Consider the following 17029-nt stretch of genomic DNA (forward strand, 5'->3'; position numbering starts at 1 on the left):
TCCTTTTCTGCTTCTCTGTGCACCTGGTGTCCCCTTGTGCTCTGCTGCCCACCGCAGGGATCCCTCCTCCCACTGCAGGGATCCTTCCTCCCACTGCTGCCTGCTTTCCTTCCCAGCCAGAGAAAGGGGGCCATGCTCCTGGGGAAGGTGGGAAGGCCAGCAAGTGGCTTTGAAGGATCGCTTTGCACAGGAGACCCCGCGCTCCCAGATTAAAGAGGCTGCAGCTTCATGCCTGTGCCTCCAACCGGGGTTTGTTCTGATGAGATAATTTTTCTCATTAACCTTGATAACTCTCTGCTGATATACGGATCTGTTTGCAGTAACACAGAACAATTTTTTTATCATTATTATTTTTTCCGTCTTCTACACCTTCCAAGGAGGAGAACTGGGAGCCTGGTGTCAGCCTGCAGCTGCCCAGCTGTTGAGTAGCCTGGATGCCAGCTTCTGGGCTCCCCCCGCAGACCTGCAGGGTGGAGCTCAACAAGTCCCTGTGTTCAGTATCCTGGATTTTCTTAGTCATAAAGCTCTCAACAAATGTAGAACAGGTGTAGGTGTGAATGAGCAGTTTAGAGATCTAAGAAACCCATGAGGTAGGGGTGGGCTCCCACTCCCCTTTCACCCCTTTAGCCCGCAGCAAAACCCAGCTACTTGTTGTGGCTCCTTACAATAGCTCTCTGATTTCATACACCCTGGCCTCTGTCAGAATTGTCTCTGTGCTGCAAAATGTAATGGCAAACCCAGACCATTATTTGGGGGAGAGGGGTGTCTTTTTCAGCAAACTTTCTCTTCCTCTAATTAAAGTGAATTTCTGTGTTGTGTACATACTACCCTTACAGTATTTACTATAATTAACTGTGCCTGTTGGTCAAATCTTTTTCCATGGCAGTTTGTGAACATTTTGAAAATACTGTCTGTCATTTTCATTTCCTCAGCATTAATACATGGTCTAGCAACAGTAAGAATTTCGGGAATGTTTGTTGACTTTCGATGTGAATTAGACAAGACACAAAATTAGGAATTACCTTGAATGCTTCATGGAGTCTAGTTTTAAGGGGGATGTTATTAGCATAGGTTGATTTGTATCCATTTGGGGTCAAATGTTGAGCCCTTATGCTTGCGCACCTACACATAAAGCATACTAAGTATCTCCCAGAGCCCCTCAGAGTGGATAGGGTAAGTCAATATATTGAGGCTCCAGGTCAATTACCATGAATAATTGCAAAAATGGACCCCAAGAATTTAATAGACTAACAAATTAAACACCTTTATGAAAACCCACTGCAATACAATTATTTAGTCTATGAGGTAAGTTTTAATTTTTTAAATAATTCACAGTACACCACAGGTAGTGTGATCCAGTATGGGACACAAGAGAAATGATGACCATCTTTCAGTGTACTTCTGTGAGTTTACACAAAGGAATTTAAAAATATCATCAGGCTGGGCACAGTGTCTCACACCTGTATTCCCAGCACTTTGGTAGGCCAAGACAGGCAGATCACAAGGTCAAGAGATTGAGACCATCCTGGCCAACATGGTGAAAACCCATGTCTACTAAAAATACAAAAATTAGCTGGGCATGGTGGCCCGCACCTGTAGTTCCAGCTACTCAGGAGGCTGAGGCAGGAGAATCACTGGAACCCGAGAGGCAGAGGTTGCAGTGAGCCAAGATCATACCATTGCACTCCAGCCTGGGTGACAGAGCGGGACTCCGTCTAAAAAACAAAAATTATGTCAAAGTTCTAAATTTAAGCTTCTTCATGAATATGATGCTTGAACAGTAGCTTTACTTGACTTTTAGTCTCTGATTTGATCCTTCACCATACACACATAAATGAACACCTTCTCTGTTTTTTCTTTAGCCAGGCAGAAGCCATTCAATTCAGTAGCCTTTGCTTATCAACTGACCCTCCATTTTGGAAAGAGGTCTTATATTTGGGGGGAAGTAAAATTAACCTCATAATTCTTTAATGAGGCTGACTAAGACATTGCGTTGGATCATAGAGGCAGGACAAGTAGAATTTTAAAAAGTCTCCGGGTACTCTCCTCTCTGAAGAACACAGGGAGGTGTTCACTGGCAGCTGCTGCAGTGTTGGGGCCAGTGCTGGTGTTTGAAAAAAGGACTCAGACTGAAGCGAGAGGGATAATGTCATCTCTTGAAGCAGGAGCCAGTTCTCAAACTTAACATTCCTTAGAATAGATTGTGGGGATGGGGTGAAGTCTGAGAATTTGTACTTCTTACAAGTCTCTGGTTGTTGTTGATGTTGCTGGTCCATTGCTCTAAGGGAACCTGCATAATAAAGTGCCAGATTACTCCAGAATTACTGGAGCTGGGAGAGAAAACAGTGGGTACCATTCGAATTATAGAGAATTTAAGATGCAAAGGATCTCTACACCCTCATTTTATAAACAAATAAATAACAGCGATCTAATGAGGGTAGTAATATCATTTTAAAAATAAGTAGGTTGATGTTGCAAAGTCATCTAAAACCACCCAGGTGGTTATTTCAGCTACTAAAGATACTAAAAAGATTATAGGGATATACAAAATGAAATTAAGAAGAGAAAATTTCTCTTTAAGGATTTTGATTGCTGAATTCAATGTGAGGAGAACTATGTTCAAATTGTACTTCACCTAAATGATGTCTTCCTACTATGTATCAGGTGCCAAACAAGCTCCTGGGGAAATAGCTTATGGCCCAGTGAAGGAGATTCACTTTTGACAGTAGAGAATCTCCTTCACTGGACCATAAGCTATTTCCCCAGGAGGTTGGCCAAAGAGAAGTTTTCAGAAAAGCCCTGCCTGCTGAAGCATTTTATGGCATTTCAGCCAAGTGACAGAAACTGAAATGGTCGCAAAGAAGCGGGCTTGCCGGCACATGTGCCCAGCCCTTGGCAAACGTATAGATGTGTCTAAGGTCAACAAAAAATATTATGCTTAAAATTGAGAAATGGGGTATAATTAAACTAAAGAGCTTCTGTACAGCAAAAGAAAAAGCAAAACAAAACAAAAAAACCTGATGATCAGAGTAAACAGCCTATAAAATTGGAGAATATTTTTGCAATCTATCCATCTGATGAAGTTCTAATATTCAGCATCTGCAAGGAACTTAAACAAATGTATTAGAAAAAAAAAAAAACAGCCCTATTAAAAAGTGGACCAAAGATATGAATAGACACTCTCAAAGAAGATGTTTGTCTGGCCAACAAACATATGAAAAAAAGCTCAATATTACTGATCATTAGAGAAATGTAAATCAAAACCACAATGAGATACCATCTCGTGCCAGTCAGAATGCCTATTATCAAAAAGTCAAAAAACAACAGATGCTAGTGAGGTTGCAGAGAAAAAGGGATGCTTTTACATGGTTGGTGGGAATATAAATTAGTTCAACCATTGTGGAAGACAGTGTGGCAATTCCTCAAAGACCTAGAGGTAGAAATACCATTTGACCCAGCAATCCCATTACTGAGTATATACCTAAAGAAATATAAATCATTCTATTATAAAGATGCATGCACACATATGTTCATTGCAGCACTATTCACAATAGCAGAGACACAGAATCAACTTAAATGGCCACCAATGATAGACTAGATAAAGAAAATATGGAACATATACACCATAGAATATTATGCAGCCATAAAAAATAACAAGTTTATGTCCTTTGCAGGGAAATGCATGGAGCTGGAAGCCATTATCCTTAGCAAAATAATGCAGGAACAGAAAACCAAACACCACATGTTCTCACTTATAAGTGGTGGCTGAATGATGAGAACATATGGACACATGGTGGGGAACAACACACACTGGGGCCTGTAGTTGGAGATGCAGGAAGGAAAAATAGCTAATGGATGCTGGGATTAATACCTAGATGGTGGGATGATCTGTGCAGCAAACCACGATGGCACACGTTTATCTATGTAACAAACCTGCACACCCTTCACATGTATCCATAAACTTAAAATAAAAGTTGAAGAAAAAAATTATTATGCTGTTGGCTCACATATTTTGAGGAAGCCTGAAAAAATCCAGCCAGAGCAAGTGCTTCTTGTTTTCTGCTCCCATGACAGGGCTCTCACTCTCTTTTGGTCTCAGTTTCTTGTGTAGCAAATGGGGTGAGGATTTAATAGAATGAGATGAGAATAAAGAGGCTTCACTCAGGCCCTAGCATGTGGAAGATGAGCAACAAAATCGTAATTTATGTTACAACTTTAGAATGTTTAGATTAATTCCAGACATGCCGCTTTGCCTGTGTGCTATGAAGTGAATATTATTATTCCTTCTTTGTTAAGAAAAAAAGGTTCAGAAAGGTGAAGAAACGTGCTTACACAGTTAGTAGGTATAGATTGTGAATTCAAAGCTGAAGCTGCCTAAAATCAGGTTTCATTTACTTTCTTTCTTTCGTTTTTTTGTTTGTTTGTTTGTTTGTTGTTTTTTTGAGATAAGGCTCATGGTCGTCCAGGCCAGAGTGCAGTCGTGTGATTGTGGCTCACTGCAACCTCTAGTTCCTGGGCTCAAGCGATCCTCTCACCTCAGACTACTGAGTAGCTGGAGTAGCTGGTACTACAGACATGCATCAACACACTTGGATATCTTATTTTTTGTAGAAGCAGGGCCTCTCTATGTTGCCCAGGCTGGTCTCAAACTCCTGGTCTCGACTGATCCTCTTGCCTCAGCCTCCTCAAGTGATCCTCCTGCTTCACCCTCCCACATTGTTGGGATTATACACAGGAGCCACCTCGCCTGTCCTATTTTCTTAATTACTCTTTCTTAATGATACGCTAGCCTGTGGGAAATAGAAGTTATAAAAAGAGTTGCTTGTTATCTGATCCAAAGAATTAGTTGACCTATATTACTTTTTATTTTGAGGTGGTTGTGTGTAATCACTTCAGCTTTCTTAACATTATTTCCATAAGTTAAGAATTAAAAACTGAATATGTGGCAAGTTGCTATATTCCTAATCATACCTTTTATCTTATACCGAATCTGCTTCACTTATTTGTGTTACCTGCCCTTTGGCATCTGAAATTATGGTCCTGGAATATTCCTTTTCTATTTCTTCTTGCCAAAGAACCCTGATGTATCCACATAAAGATTTGTACATATTAGCTCATAAAAGATTTACTTAAATAATAAAACAAAAAATAGAAACAAGTCATGTATCTATCAACAAGTGAATGCATACAAAATTGTGGTATATACATAAAATGAAATTTAATAGAATAATAAGAAAAGAAAGCACAAACATGGATGAATATTAGAAACATAGATGATGACGGAAAGAAGCCAGAAATAAAAAGACACAATGCACGATTTAATTTGTATGATATTCTAGAGCTATAGCTCTGTATTGAAACTAATCCATAGCAACAGAAAGCATATCAATGGTTGCTTCAGGTCAGAAGGGGAAGTGGATGGCAGATTGACTTCAAGAGGCACAAGGAGCTTCTGAAGAGTAATGGAAGAATAATGAAAATGTTCTGTATCTTGATTGTGGTGGTGGTGATTACACAATTGTGTACATTTGTCAAAGTGCATTGAACCATATACTTAAAATGGATAGATGCATTTAATTAGATGCAAATTATACATCAATCAAACTGATTGCTTAAATTAGCTCTTGAAGGGCCAAAGAGCTTTGCAAAAGATACAATGCACGTGTCTGCAGAGTATTGGACTTCCAGCTAGGCCACCTTAAGATTTCTCCTAATCTCATCACAAATTAGAGCTAAACCTCTTTGTGCCTAGGTAGAATTGTTTCATATTTGCTAGAGATATTCCTCAACAAATAGTTATGCAGGCAAAATTTCAGAAGGTTTGTCATGTGTGGGATCTCACTCTCCTTGAATTGTGGGGGATGGCACTGCCCTTACTTATAAAATATACTTTCTGTGTGGTTTTATTTGTTTTAATCGAAGTTCAATATGTATACAGTTTACATATCGTTAGTGTATAGCTTGATAAATTTTCATAAACTGATCACACCCATGTAATTTTCAACCAGGTTGAAAAAGAGCAAACTCAGAATTCCAGGCAAACTCGCATGCTGCTTTGCACCCATTATTCTCCTCAAAAGGGTAACCTCTCTTCTAAAGGTTGGCACCATATTTTGATACTTTTAAGATGTTATGCAAATGGAATTGTATAGTATGTACTCTTTTGTGCTGGTTTCTTTGATCGACATTGTATTTATGAGACTCATTCATACTTTTGCCTGTTGTGAAAATAATTGTTTTCATTGCTCAATTGTAATATTCCATAGTGTGAATATGCTATAATTTATCAATTCCTAAAGTTGCTTTTGACTAATGAAACCTTCTTTAAAGTATTCTTAGCTCGACATAAAAAGCAGAATTCGTGAAAGGAAAAATTGATAATTATTTTTTATAAATGGTAAATTATAATTGATAAATTATTGAACATCACCAAAATAATTTTTGCTGTGTGAAAACTCATATGAAGAAACAAAAAAGACAAGCTACAGACTAAGGAAAACCATTGCAAAATCCATTATGTCAAAGGACTAGTTTTTAGAATATATAAAAAGCCACGAAAACATAACAGTAAAATCCAACAAATCCAATCGGAAAATGAGTAAGAAACATGAAGAGACTTCACCGAAAAAGCTATAGACATAACAAATAAGCACACACAAAGATGTTCGTCATTAGTCATTAGGGAAATGCAAATTAAAACCACAGTGAAATATTACTATCCACTTATCAGAATGGCTAAAATAAGAAATAGTGATGATACCACATGCTGACAAGGATGCAGGTAAACTAAATTGCTTATACATTGCTGGAATAGATACAAAATGGCACAGCCATTCTAGATAAGAGGTGGTTTCTTATAAAACTAAGTATGCAATTACTATATGACCCACCATCTGCATTCCTGGGCATTTATTCCAGAGAAATGAGAACATTTGTTTACACAAAAACCTGTACACAAATGTTCACAGGACTTTATTTGTGATAGCCAAAACCTGGAGTCCGCCCAGATGTTTTTCAATGGGTAAGGGTTAAGCAAACTGTGGTATAACCATACTATGGAATACTAGTCAGAAAACAGAAAGGAAAAAAACCACTGAACCACTGACATAAACAGCTTGGCTGAATCTCAAAAAAAAAATTTATATAGATTGGAAAATGGATACACAAGGATAGCCACACCTCCTCATTTCCCCTTCCTATCTGTAAACCCCAGAAACCACTGTCTGTTCTCCATTTCTATAATCTTGTCATTTCAAAAATGTTAATGAATGAGATATGAATGGAATTATACAGTGGGTAACTTGTGGGATAGTCTTTTTCCAATCTGTATACGTGTACTGCCTATGTTATAAAATTGTGTAGAAATAAATAAACACACATACACATGTGTACACGTAAAACTAGAGAACTCTGAGACTGGTGAGTTATATCACTGTCAATATTCTGATTGTGGATTGTGCTATTACAAAATGTAACGGTAAGACTGGGTATATGGTACATGAGCTCCCTCTGTATTATTCCTTATGACTTCATGTAAAGCTACAATTACCTTAATATAACTCAATAAGAACTTGTATTTATTATGTTTAGCAGTCATTTCTAACTTAAAAATAAGTTACTATAATGAGATTGTATTCTTCCTACAAAGCTGAGATCAGCTTCTTTAACGGTTGTTTTTGATTAATAGTAATTATTATTGATAAGAAATAATAATAATGGTTACTAGAGACTTGGGGAGAGATCATTTGAAGCATGCAATTCTTAAAATAATCTAGTATTTATCAAAATGGCAAGCTTTGGCCACCAAATGGCACGTGGGAAAGGAAGGTACCAGATAAAGGAATATGGTAAAACTATGTTCACTTTGCAAACATGCTGAGGGTCTAATGACAAGACTTTCTATGTCTCTGAAAACTATCTGCCAAGGGATAAGCATGTCAAGGACTAAGCCAGAAGAATTCTAGTCTTACACTCCAGATTTGTTTCAGAGGCATTACAAGGAGCAACATGAGAAACATAGAGCTCATACTATGGTGGAAAACATATTTAAAGAAATGACCCCTCAAAGTGACTTAAACGTGCCACTGGATTCTGAGGGTTTTATCAGGAACTTGAGCCCATGGTGGCAAATGACTGGTTGCAGAAGTGATAGAAAAACATGAATGAATGGATGGCTTCCGAAAAGGTAGTTGGTACAAAAGGACAGTTATGGGGGAAAAAACTCACACTATCTTTCCTCTGCTCTCACACTATAACAATAATCAACACAGAAGACTTCTGTGACCAAATGTGTGGGGATTTCTCCCCACCAAAAGCAAGCAATTAATCTGTGGCAGACACCAGCTGGGTGCCCTTAGTTAATTTTCAACACTAACTACCCTGGAGATCCCACAAGGTGGGGCTCAGTCCCCAAGACTACCTCTCACTTCCAGTGCCAACCACAAGCCCCAGGTTATTTTTCCTGTGCTTCTGGCTGACTAGCTATTAATTCACAACTGTCTCCTTGGATATGATTACCTTTATTGGAGTAGCTCACAAACCTCAGGGAAATATTTACTCTCATTTACTAGCTTATTACAAAGGATATTTTAAAGGATACAAATAAATAGCCATATGAAGAGATTTATATGGCAAAGTCTGGAAGTGTCGCAAGCACAGAAGCTTCTGTCCCTGTGGAGTTGAGGTGTACCATCATCCCAGCAAATGTTTGAGCTCTTGCTCACCTTCCTGCCAGCATCCACGTGTTTAGCTATCCAGGAGCTCTCTGAACCTAGTCCTTTTGAGTTTTTATGGAAGCTTTATTAAGCATAATTGATTAAACTATTAGCCATTGGTGATCAACTTAACGTTCAACCCCACTTTTCTCCCCAGTGGTTGATAGCAGGGCTAAAAGTTCCAATCCTTTAATCCTACTTCGGTCTTTCCTGTGATCAGCCCCATTCTGAAGCTGCTAGGGGCTGCCAGACATCAGTCTGCCAATCAATAGCATAACAAAAGACATCGCTCTGGAGTTTCTAAGGATTTTAGAAGTTGTATACCAGGAAAGATGATTGAATGCCAAATATATATTTTACATTATTACAGACAGAAAATTATATTATTCTTCATCTGAAATAAAAAAAAAAATTCCAATATTTCTGAATGAATTGTTGAGATTGGGTTAAGGAATCTAGTCTTCCAAACAAGCCAGACTAAGTATGGTCTAACCATAACTAAAAACAAAACAAAATCTAAAATTCAAAATTATTCCACTTAGGTGATTTTATTTGTGATGTTTGATCTGAAACTTGATATCCCATCAATATGCAAATATGGAGGCACTTGAAGATTGGCTAATAGCAATGTAAGCAGCTTGCATATAATACCTGAAATTCATCAAAATGCTTTATTTTATTGATAAGTCACACAGATTCCCCAATATGTACCTGGCATAAAATAGGAGCTAAACAAATCTTTGCAAAAAGAAAGGGAACACAGAAAGAAGAAAGGAAGGAAGGAAAAGGAGGAATGAGGTGACCATATTTTAAGCTTTGGATGAATTTATATACCTAAAGACAAAAAAGTAAATAAAATGTGTTTGATTAAAATGTTCAATAAGTAGAAGACGTTGACATTGTACCACTTCATACCATCTAACCTTCTCTCTAGTAAACCATTGATTAGTAAGTTAATATATACATTTAGATTAATTTCAAAAGTCCATAATTATGAAAAGTATAAATTGAGATGACTGTTTAAAATGAATTCCTTTTTCTCTCTCCTTCCCTCAGAAATCTCTGGGTGAGAAAGGAAGAAACATGGTTAGACTACAGTGATGCCATGCCCCCATCTAAGCATTTGACTTAAGAAATAGAAACTGTCCATGATTATTGAGTAGGCATGGCAGTTCAGCTGAAGGATGATCAATGGACATCAACTCAGATGCAGAGCTTGATTGACAGAAGATTATTATCATTAAAGCTAATGGAGAAATTGAATTGAACTCAATGGTGTTAGAAAGTGAGAAAATGGTAAGTCTTTCTAAATGAGAAAAAATAATGTCTTTGGTGAGTTAATCCTTTTAGCCTGAGTCTCTATGATATTTGACAGTATAAAAGTTTGCATCTTCAAATGATCTTTTTCATCTTAGATGATTATCGATGTTCTTGGTTGCTATTATTTAGTATATTTCACAGAAAGAGGCTAGAAATTGCCTTCTTTCTTCCAGGTGAGAGTAACTGAGCATTGTAAAGGTTTTCTGCCAAAAGCATGGAGCCTCAGATAAGTAATCTCATCCTTCACCTATGATAAATAAGCTATTAAAAATTAAGAAAAAAAGAAACGGAATGTGTGAAATGCACAGACAATGTTGTAGAAACCTCATTTGTAAGACCATGAATCTTCCCCATTGTTTTGCCACAATGCTGAATCTTCTCTATTTGTACTTTTGTTTACGGATTTTTCTCATTCTCAGGCTGAAGAGTTTTGTGCATGAGACTGAAATGCTGCCAGGACTGGTCCATCTGGCTGGCCAAATGGACTGTGCTCACTGGAGCAATGCCACATGTATACCAGCAGAAAGTTTGATTTCTGGGCAGTCTAACACCCCGGCTCCTTTTTCAGTGTAATAGAGACCACATTTCTGTTTTCCAGAAACTTCTCCAATTGGCCTGAATGCTGTCACCTTGTCTTGCCTCCCGTAATCTTGATCCCAGGCTCTAGAGAGCTCAAGAGTGCAAATTCTCCTTTCTATCAAGTCCAAAGCAGTGAAATGAGTTTGATGAAAAGGGTTATGGCAAGTGAAAAATCACTATGTTACATTTGATTACATTTGTCTGACCTTGAACAATCTTAGGAGCCAGAGTAGTCATTTCAGTTAAGTAATTTAGTTTAAATTGCTTAATTAAGAAATAAAATTTCATGGAATTCCCTAGATTAATTTGCACTTATACTTAAGAGCATCAACTTTTATAATCAATTTAAAGAGGAAATAGGCCTAGAGTATTTTATAGTTTGCAGTGAAATCTAATTGGATTCATTTGGGCTGAAATAGGAAATATAGAGAGATCTGATATATTTTTAATTTCCCACATCTTAAGAACAATAATGGGCATTTAATCTTAGTGAGACACTGAGCTTTAGACTTGAAACTGCGGAAATTGTGGATTTTGGAGATAAGTGGCTGATTCCCCCTGTGTTCTTACCTTTCGGGGAAGGTATTCAGCGTCTAGATTGCAGGAACCCACAGGTTGTGCTGGCCTCTGCGTTAGCAGAGCAGGGTGGGTTCCTGGAGCTGTCAAGGCCTGCTCTTCTCAGCCTCTGCAAATGTTCCCTATCCAAACCCTCCCCTCCCCTCTTTCTCTAGAAGATTTAAATGAGAACATCAAGATTAGATATGAGTGTTTATCAACATTAGATATGATATGAGTGTTTAAGACGATTCTGTGTGACATGCAAGATAGTGATTTCAGAGGGGACAGACTGAGAGACAGTGGGCATTTTTGAGGCCATGTGTCTGTCTTAGTCAGAGATCCTAAGATCCTGAAGTAAGACAGCAGTAGTAGAAATGGAGAAGAGATATTATAGTGGTCATATCAAAAAATTTGGTGATCTACTGGGACAATTTGGGGAAAAAAAGAAGGATGAGGGAGAAAGAAAAAGCAAGGATGGCTAGCAAGTTTCTGCCTCGGGTGACAACTAGTCCCCATGCATCTGTATCTTCAAGCTTGCCTGGAGCTGGGCAGGTTATGACTGTCTTACCATCCTTTTATTTTCCAGTGTGTTTCTGTTTGGCAGACAAACTTATATGGTCACTTTAGTAAAAGAATGAATGGCGATCACATTGGGAACCTCGGGGAAGAGATGAGTTGAAAGGAGGTTTCAGACCTATTATATTTGAAATGCCTATGTTACAACTGTATTTATTCTCTCACTTCCTTTAAATCATTGTTCAAACATTCCCTTTTCATTGAGCTTCCCCTGAACATATAATTTAATGCTTCAACTTCCCCTCTAAAAGTCTTTAATCCTCCTTTTTTTGCTCTACTTTTTCTTTAATTATAGCACTTTACACCTTCTCTCATGTTGTATAATTCACTTACTCAGGATGTTTATTGACCACTGCTTGCCCTCTTCTAGGATGAGAAGCTCCTTATGGACAAGAATCTTAGGGTCTTCTGTTTAATGACGTATCCAAACACTTAAAACAGTGCCTTCTATTTAGAAAGTGATCAGTGAATAATTTTGGAAAGAATAAATGAGTGAATGAATTTAACCAATATAGATTGCATGCCTACAGTGTCCCAGGATGTTCAACACAAAGTGAATCATATAATTTTAGTAACAAGAGAGGTCTACACTAGTGTGTGTCTGTAGAAAGTAGACCATGTTGGAAGCTGTGACATGATTAATATGCCGTGGGGAAATCATTTTAAATGAGATAAGAACAGGGCTTGGGACTGAGGATAGAAATGAACAACAATTAGGTGAGGTTGTGAGAAGAGAAATTTGGTTGGAAAATGAGTAGGAGTGGCCAAGAAAATAAGCAGAACCAGGAAAGTGTAGTGTTATAGAAACTGAGGAGGATTAAAAGTTTTTTTTAAGAAGGGACTTGTCAAGAGTACGAAATAAAATGCATTATTCAAGTAAACCCTGAATAGTTGTCATCAAATTTGTTATGGGCTGAACTGTGCCCCTTCCACCATACTCATATATTGAAGCCCGAAATGACTGTATTTGGAGATAGATAGGATCTTTAAAGAGGCGATGAAAGTTAAATGAGGTCACAAGGATGGAGCCCTGATCCAGTGGGACTGGTGTTCTTATAAGAAGAGAGAAAGACATTAGAGATGCACTCATACAGGTGAAAGACCACGTAAGGACACAGCAAGATGGTGGCCATCTGCTCGCCAAGGAGAGTGGCCTCAGGAGAAACCAAACTTGTTACTACCTTGACCTTGGACTTCCAGCCTCCAGAACTGTGAGAAGTATATTTCTATTGTTTGAGCTACCCAGTCTTGGTATATTGTTCTGGAAGTCTTAGAAGACTAATAAAATTGTCATTATCAGAATGGTGGGATTGAAGTCACAACATTTTTCAACAATGTCTAAAGCTGATACCATAAAGCAGTAGGGTAAGGAGTCAAAGGAGGGGTTAGTATAATCTCCTCTTTACAGAATGGTAGTTATATGGGAGGAGAGAAACGAGCCAGGAACCAGAGTTTGTGTGGGAACCCCAGGAAAGAGCCATAAAAAGTGGTTGGCATAAATTTCCAAGAGACAAGTTGATCATCTTCACGCTATAATTTTACAATATTATGTATATCTATTAGATTAGAGGATATTTGTTCTGTAACCAAAGGAAATTCTTGGTAGTTTTAAATTTGAGACGAGCAGGAGAATATGATGAAGATATTAACAATGAAGCTAATACTCTTTGGGCATGATTTCTGGGTTACTGAAATAGCCTAGACCTATGGAGCTAAAAGCTGTCCTTGGTGGTGAAAAAGAAAAAAAAAAAAAAACACAAACAAAACCTAATAATTTTTAAAGCTACTACCCAACTTAATTCTTTCACATTGCTGAGCTTAAAGACTGCTATATGAATATAAAAGCACAGCCCAATTAAGGATATAGTCTTTTACTTAGAAACTAATACATTAGACACCGTTATAATATCACTGGAAATGGAAAGAGAGAAAATTAAATTTACCAGAATTTCTCTTAGAATAGTATTATTTGTAGTTAAAAGGAATAATGTTATAGTCAGCTTCTGGGTTGGGATGGTGAGGCCATAGAGAACATAGCTGATTAACAACAGATGATCACTAGACCACTTTCTTTAGAAGGTGGAAGTTAAATGCAAGGATTTATTTAAATAAGTGAATGTCCAAACTAGACTACTGTCTTCAGCATTCGTTTTTTTCTTCTTTTCTCCCCTCAAATGTCTTCATTTCTTCTCTAAATAAACAAGGAGCAAAGATTTTTAAAGATGGGTTTAATAATGTGCCAAGTATTAGCATCTCTGGACTGGCCACATTATTATTTCTATCATCACCTCAAATCTTACCTTCCTGAAGGGCATTGATTGCTTCTGAAGGGTCCTTTAACCCCTTCCAAGATTCTGCCTTCTATACAAATTGTGGTGGACAGATTCTAAGTTGGAGTCCACCCTTGTATCCCCTGCCTCCTGGCATGAGTGGTACCTGGGACTTGTTTCTAACCAATAGAATATGGAATATTAATGGATATTACTCCATGATTACTTGCTATCAGACTTGCTCTAGAGATTCACCTTGCTAACTCAAGTTAGCACCCTTTTTGGGAATATCCATAAGGTGAGGAACTGCAGACAGCCTAGGATACCAGTTTATTATCATAGGCAGTCCTGGATATCAGTTTGTTACAGTAGTTACAAAAATCAGTAAGAGAGAGAATGAAAATTCCAATATTTGAGCCAGATGAATTCATGTCTTTTAAAGGCAATTTTAGGATAGACTGATCATCTTAAAAAAGAAAGTGAAAAATGCCAGTGAAGGCTGGGCGCAGTAGCTTAGACCTGTAATCCTAGCACTTTGGGAGGCCAAGGTGGGTGGATCATGAGGTCGGGAGTTCGAGACCAGCCTGGCCAACATGGTGAAACCCCGTCTCTACTAAAGAGACAAAAAATTAGCCGGGCATGATGACACATGCCTATAAACCCAGCTACTTAGTCTGAGGCAGGAGAATCGCTTGAGCCCGGGAGGCAGAGGTTGCAGTGAGCCAAGATTGCGCCATTGTACTCCAGCCTAAAAAATAGGGCGAGACTCCAAAAAAAAAAAAAAAAAAAAAAAAATGCCGGTGAATAAACTCAAAACAGAATACACATATACACACTGATCAATCCTACTTCAATTCTTTTATCCTTTACCTTTAATAAAGTATCCAGAGAGTCCCTGTATATGTACAGTTTTAAAAATGATACCATTTTAGTTACAGCTGAATTTGTTTCCCTTGTAGGAAGTTAATTTTTCTAATGGCATTCAAGGAAGTCTTCACAAAATCATTCTCATTTTTTAAAGCTTTTTTGAAATTTTTACATGAGGGCAGAGTGTGAAAATCCTGCCTTTTTTTCTGAGTAAGAGATGAAATTGCCTAATACAAATCACGTATGGATGTGGAAAAGAGAACTTTCAGAAAACTCACCAAATGCAAAAAGACATGATTCCTTTACCCTGTATTTGCTATATAAAGCCCTCTAAGAGCATTAACTTTTCTTCAATTAACTGCTTTTTAGGAAAATACAGAGTTGAATGTTGGTTTACAGCCAAGGAAGGTTGGAGACGCTGACTTAAATGTATGTCTGCAACAATGATTACATAATTCACAATAATAACTTATGTTTGTATATCATTTTACAAGAGTGTTAATAATTTTATGAAATTTAAGTATGAGATTACATTTGACATTTGGAAAAAGGGAGAGGCAGAAGGAGATAAAGTGAGTAAAAGAGAGAAAGGAGATAAAGCAAGGGAAAGAGAGAAAGCCAAGACAAGAGTGGAGATTTTATACTTTCTACTTTAAGGTGCCATCATCACACCTCATTTTATTAGCATTTGTGCATATGTGGACACCAGACTTTTATCCATCTACCACTCATTCAGGAACACCCAAGAGGGGAAGGAGATTCATCAACTTATCCAGAAAATCCTGATTCTTTATATCAGTCCCCCTCCTGAACGTGTGAGCACTAAGTTCTGAATCTTTGAACACCAGAATTGATTCTTTGAGAAAGAAATTGGGGCCCGAAGAGGTCGGACGCCTTGTCCAATAAGAAAAAGAGCTGGCACATAAAAGAAGGTGCCCACCATTTCTTGAGGTCTTACTTTGTATTGGCCACTTCATATACGTCACTGTTAATGCTTTCAGGAAGCCTTATATATAAGAGGAAAGTGAGACGCAAAGTTTAAGGTACTTGCTTATAACACAATTAATAAATAACATATGGGGGGATTTAAACTGAGGTCTGTTTAAATCAATAGCCATGCCTCTTTCATTAACTAGATGCTACTTGAGAATCCAGATCTCATTTTATTCCCAGCTATGGCTTCTATTTAACAATGAGTCTAACCTGAGTTCTAAGTCCAAGTCAGTCTTACGAGGATTTATCCAGAGATTGTTTTTCTCATACAATAACTAGAACTTGGGCTGGTGAGAAGGTAGAAGGGTGGCTGTTAGGAAAGAGTCCTTGTGTGTATGGTGTATGTGTGTTGCACTCATGCAGGAGCACACGTGGCTCTGCTATAAGAGTTGCATCAAATGGTGGATGTCCTCTCTAATATTTATCCACAGAGCTATGTTTTTATTTTTATTTTTTGCCATTTATTTGAAGTATGACTTATCATTGCCTCCATATGAAGGTTTTTTATCAACATGTATCTTCAGATACCTGTTAGAAAGCCCATAGTGACTGAGCCAGTGTAAGCCATTTCAATTCTGGTTAGATCATCGTTCTTAAAACCATTCATTTGGTGTCATGGACACTAAGTTTCCTTTAGGAAAGGCAGTGGAAATTTACAGGCACTGAAGGACCCTGTCAAAGGCACCAGACTTTGGAAGGAGCCCTGGATATAATGTGGCACAGTGAGTATTTACACAACAAATGGATGGCTTTTCAAGAACAGAAGGTGCAGGCAGACACAATAGTCTCTTAGTCACACTTTAATGAGCCGGGGCTCTTGGCTGAATAGATGCTCAGTAACAGGACGTCTGTGCAATGAGAAAACAAGCAGAGGATGCTGGGGTTTGCTTGGACAGGAGGGAAAAATGACTCATGACACTTGAGCTAAGTTGACACCACTGCCATCACCCTTGGAAAGCAATTTGTGGGCAGAGATCTAGGCTGTTTATAAAAATGACGTGAACAGCAGCTTCAGCCTCAGGAGGCTTCATAGGAATAGATAAAGAAGAGGATTACAGAAGCTAAAGCCTTTGTTTAAAGAGAGATTACAAAGCATTTATTTCGGATCAAGTCAGTCTGAAGCTTAACAGCTAAAACTTGCCCTTTTTTCTG

The 17029-nt window shown here is 38.0% G+C and overlaps 1 long non-coding RNA gene across 6 annotated transcripts in view; it reads left to right on the forward strand.

The window, feature by feature from the left end:
- LOC108300474 overlaps window positions 1–17029 on the forward strand; it is a 176941-nt gene that overhangs the window by 112073 nt on the left and 47839 nt on the right. For 5 of the 6 annotated variants that reach the window (XR_005199183.1, XR_005199184.1, XR_001823451.2 and 2 more), the window contains exons 3-5: window positions 9771–10010; window positions 10208–13131; window positions 15254–15313. This is a non-coding gene — a long non-coding RNA (uncharacterized LOC108300474). The remainder of the gene's footprint in view (window positions 1–9770; window positions 10011–10207; window positions 13132–15253; window positions 15314–17029) is intronic. The other variant, XR_005199186.1, reaches the window with a different exon arrangement.

The sequence above is a fragment of the Cebus imitator genome, unplaced genomic scaffold, assembly GCF_001604975.1.
Source record: "Cebus imitator isolate Cc_AM_T3 unplaced genomic scaffold, Cebus_imitator-1.0 Scaffold27, whole genome shotgun sequence".
Lineage (NCBI taxonomy): Eukaryota > Metazoa > Chordata > Mammalia > Primates > Cebidae > Cebus > Cebus imitator.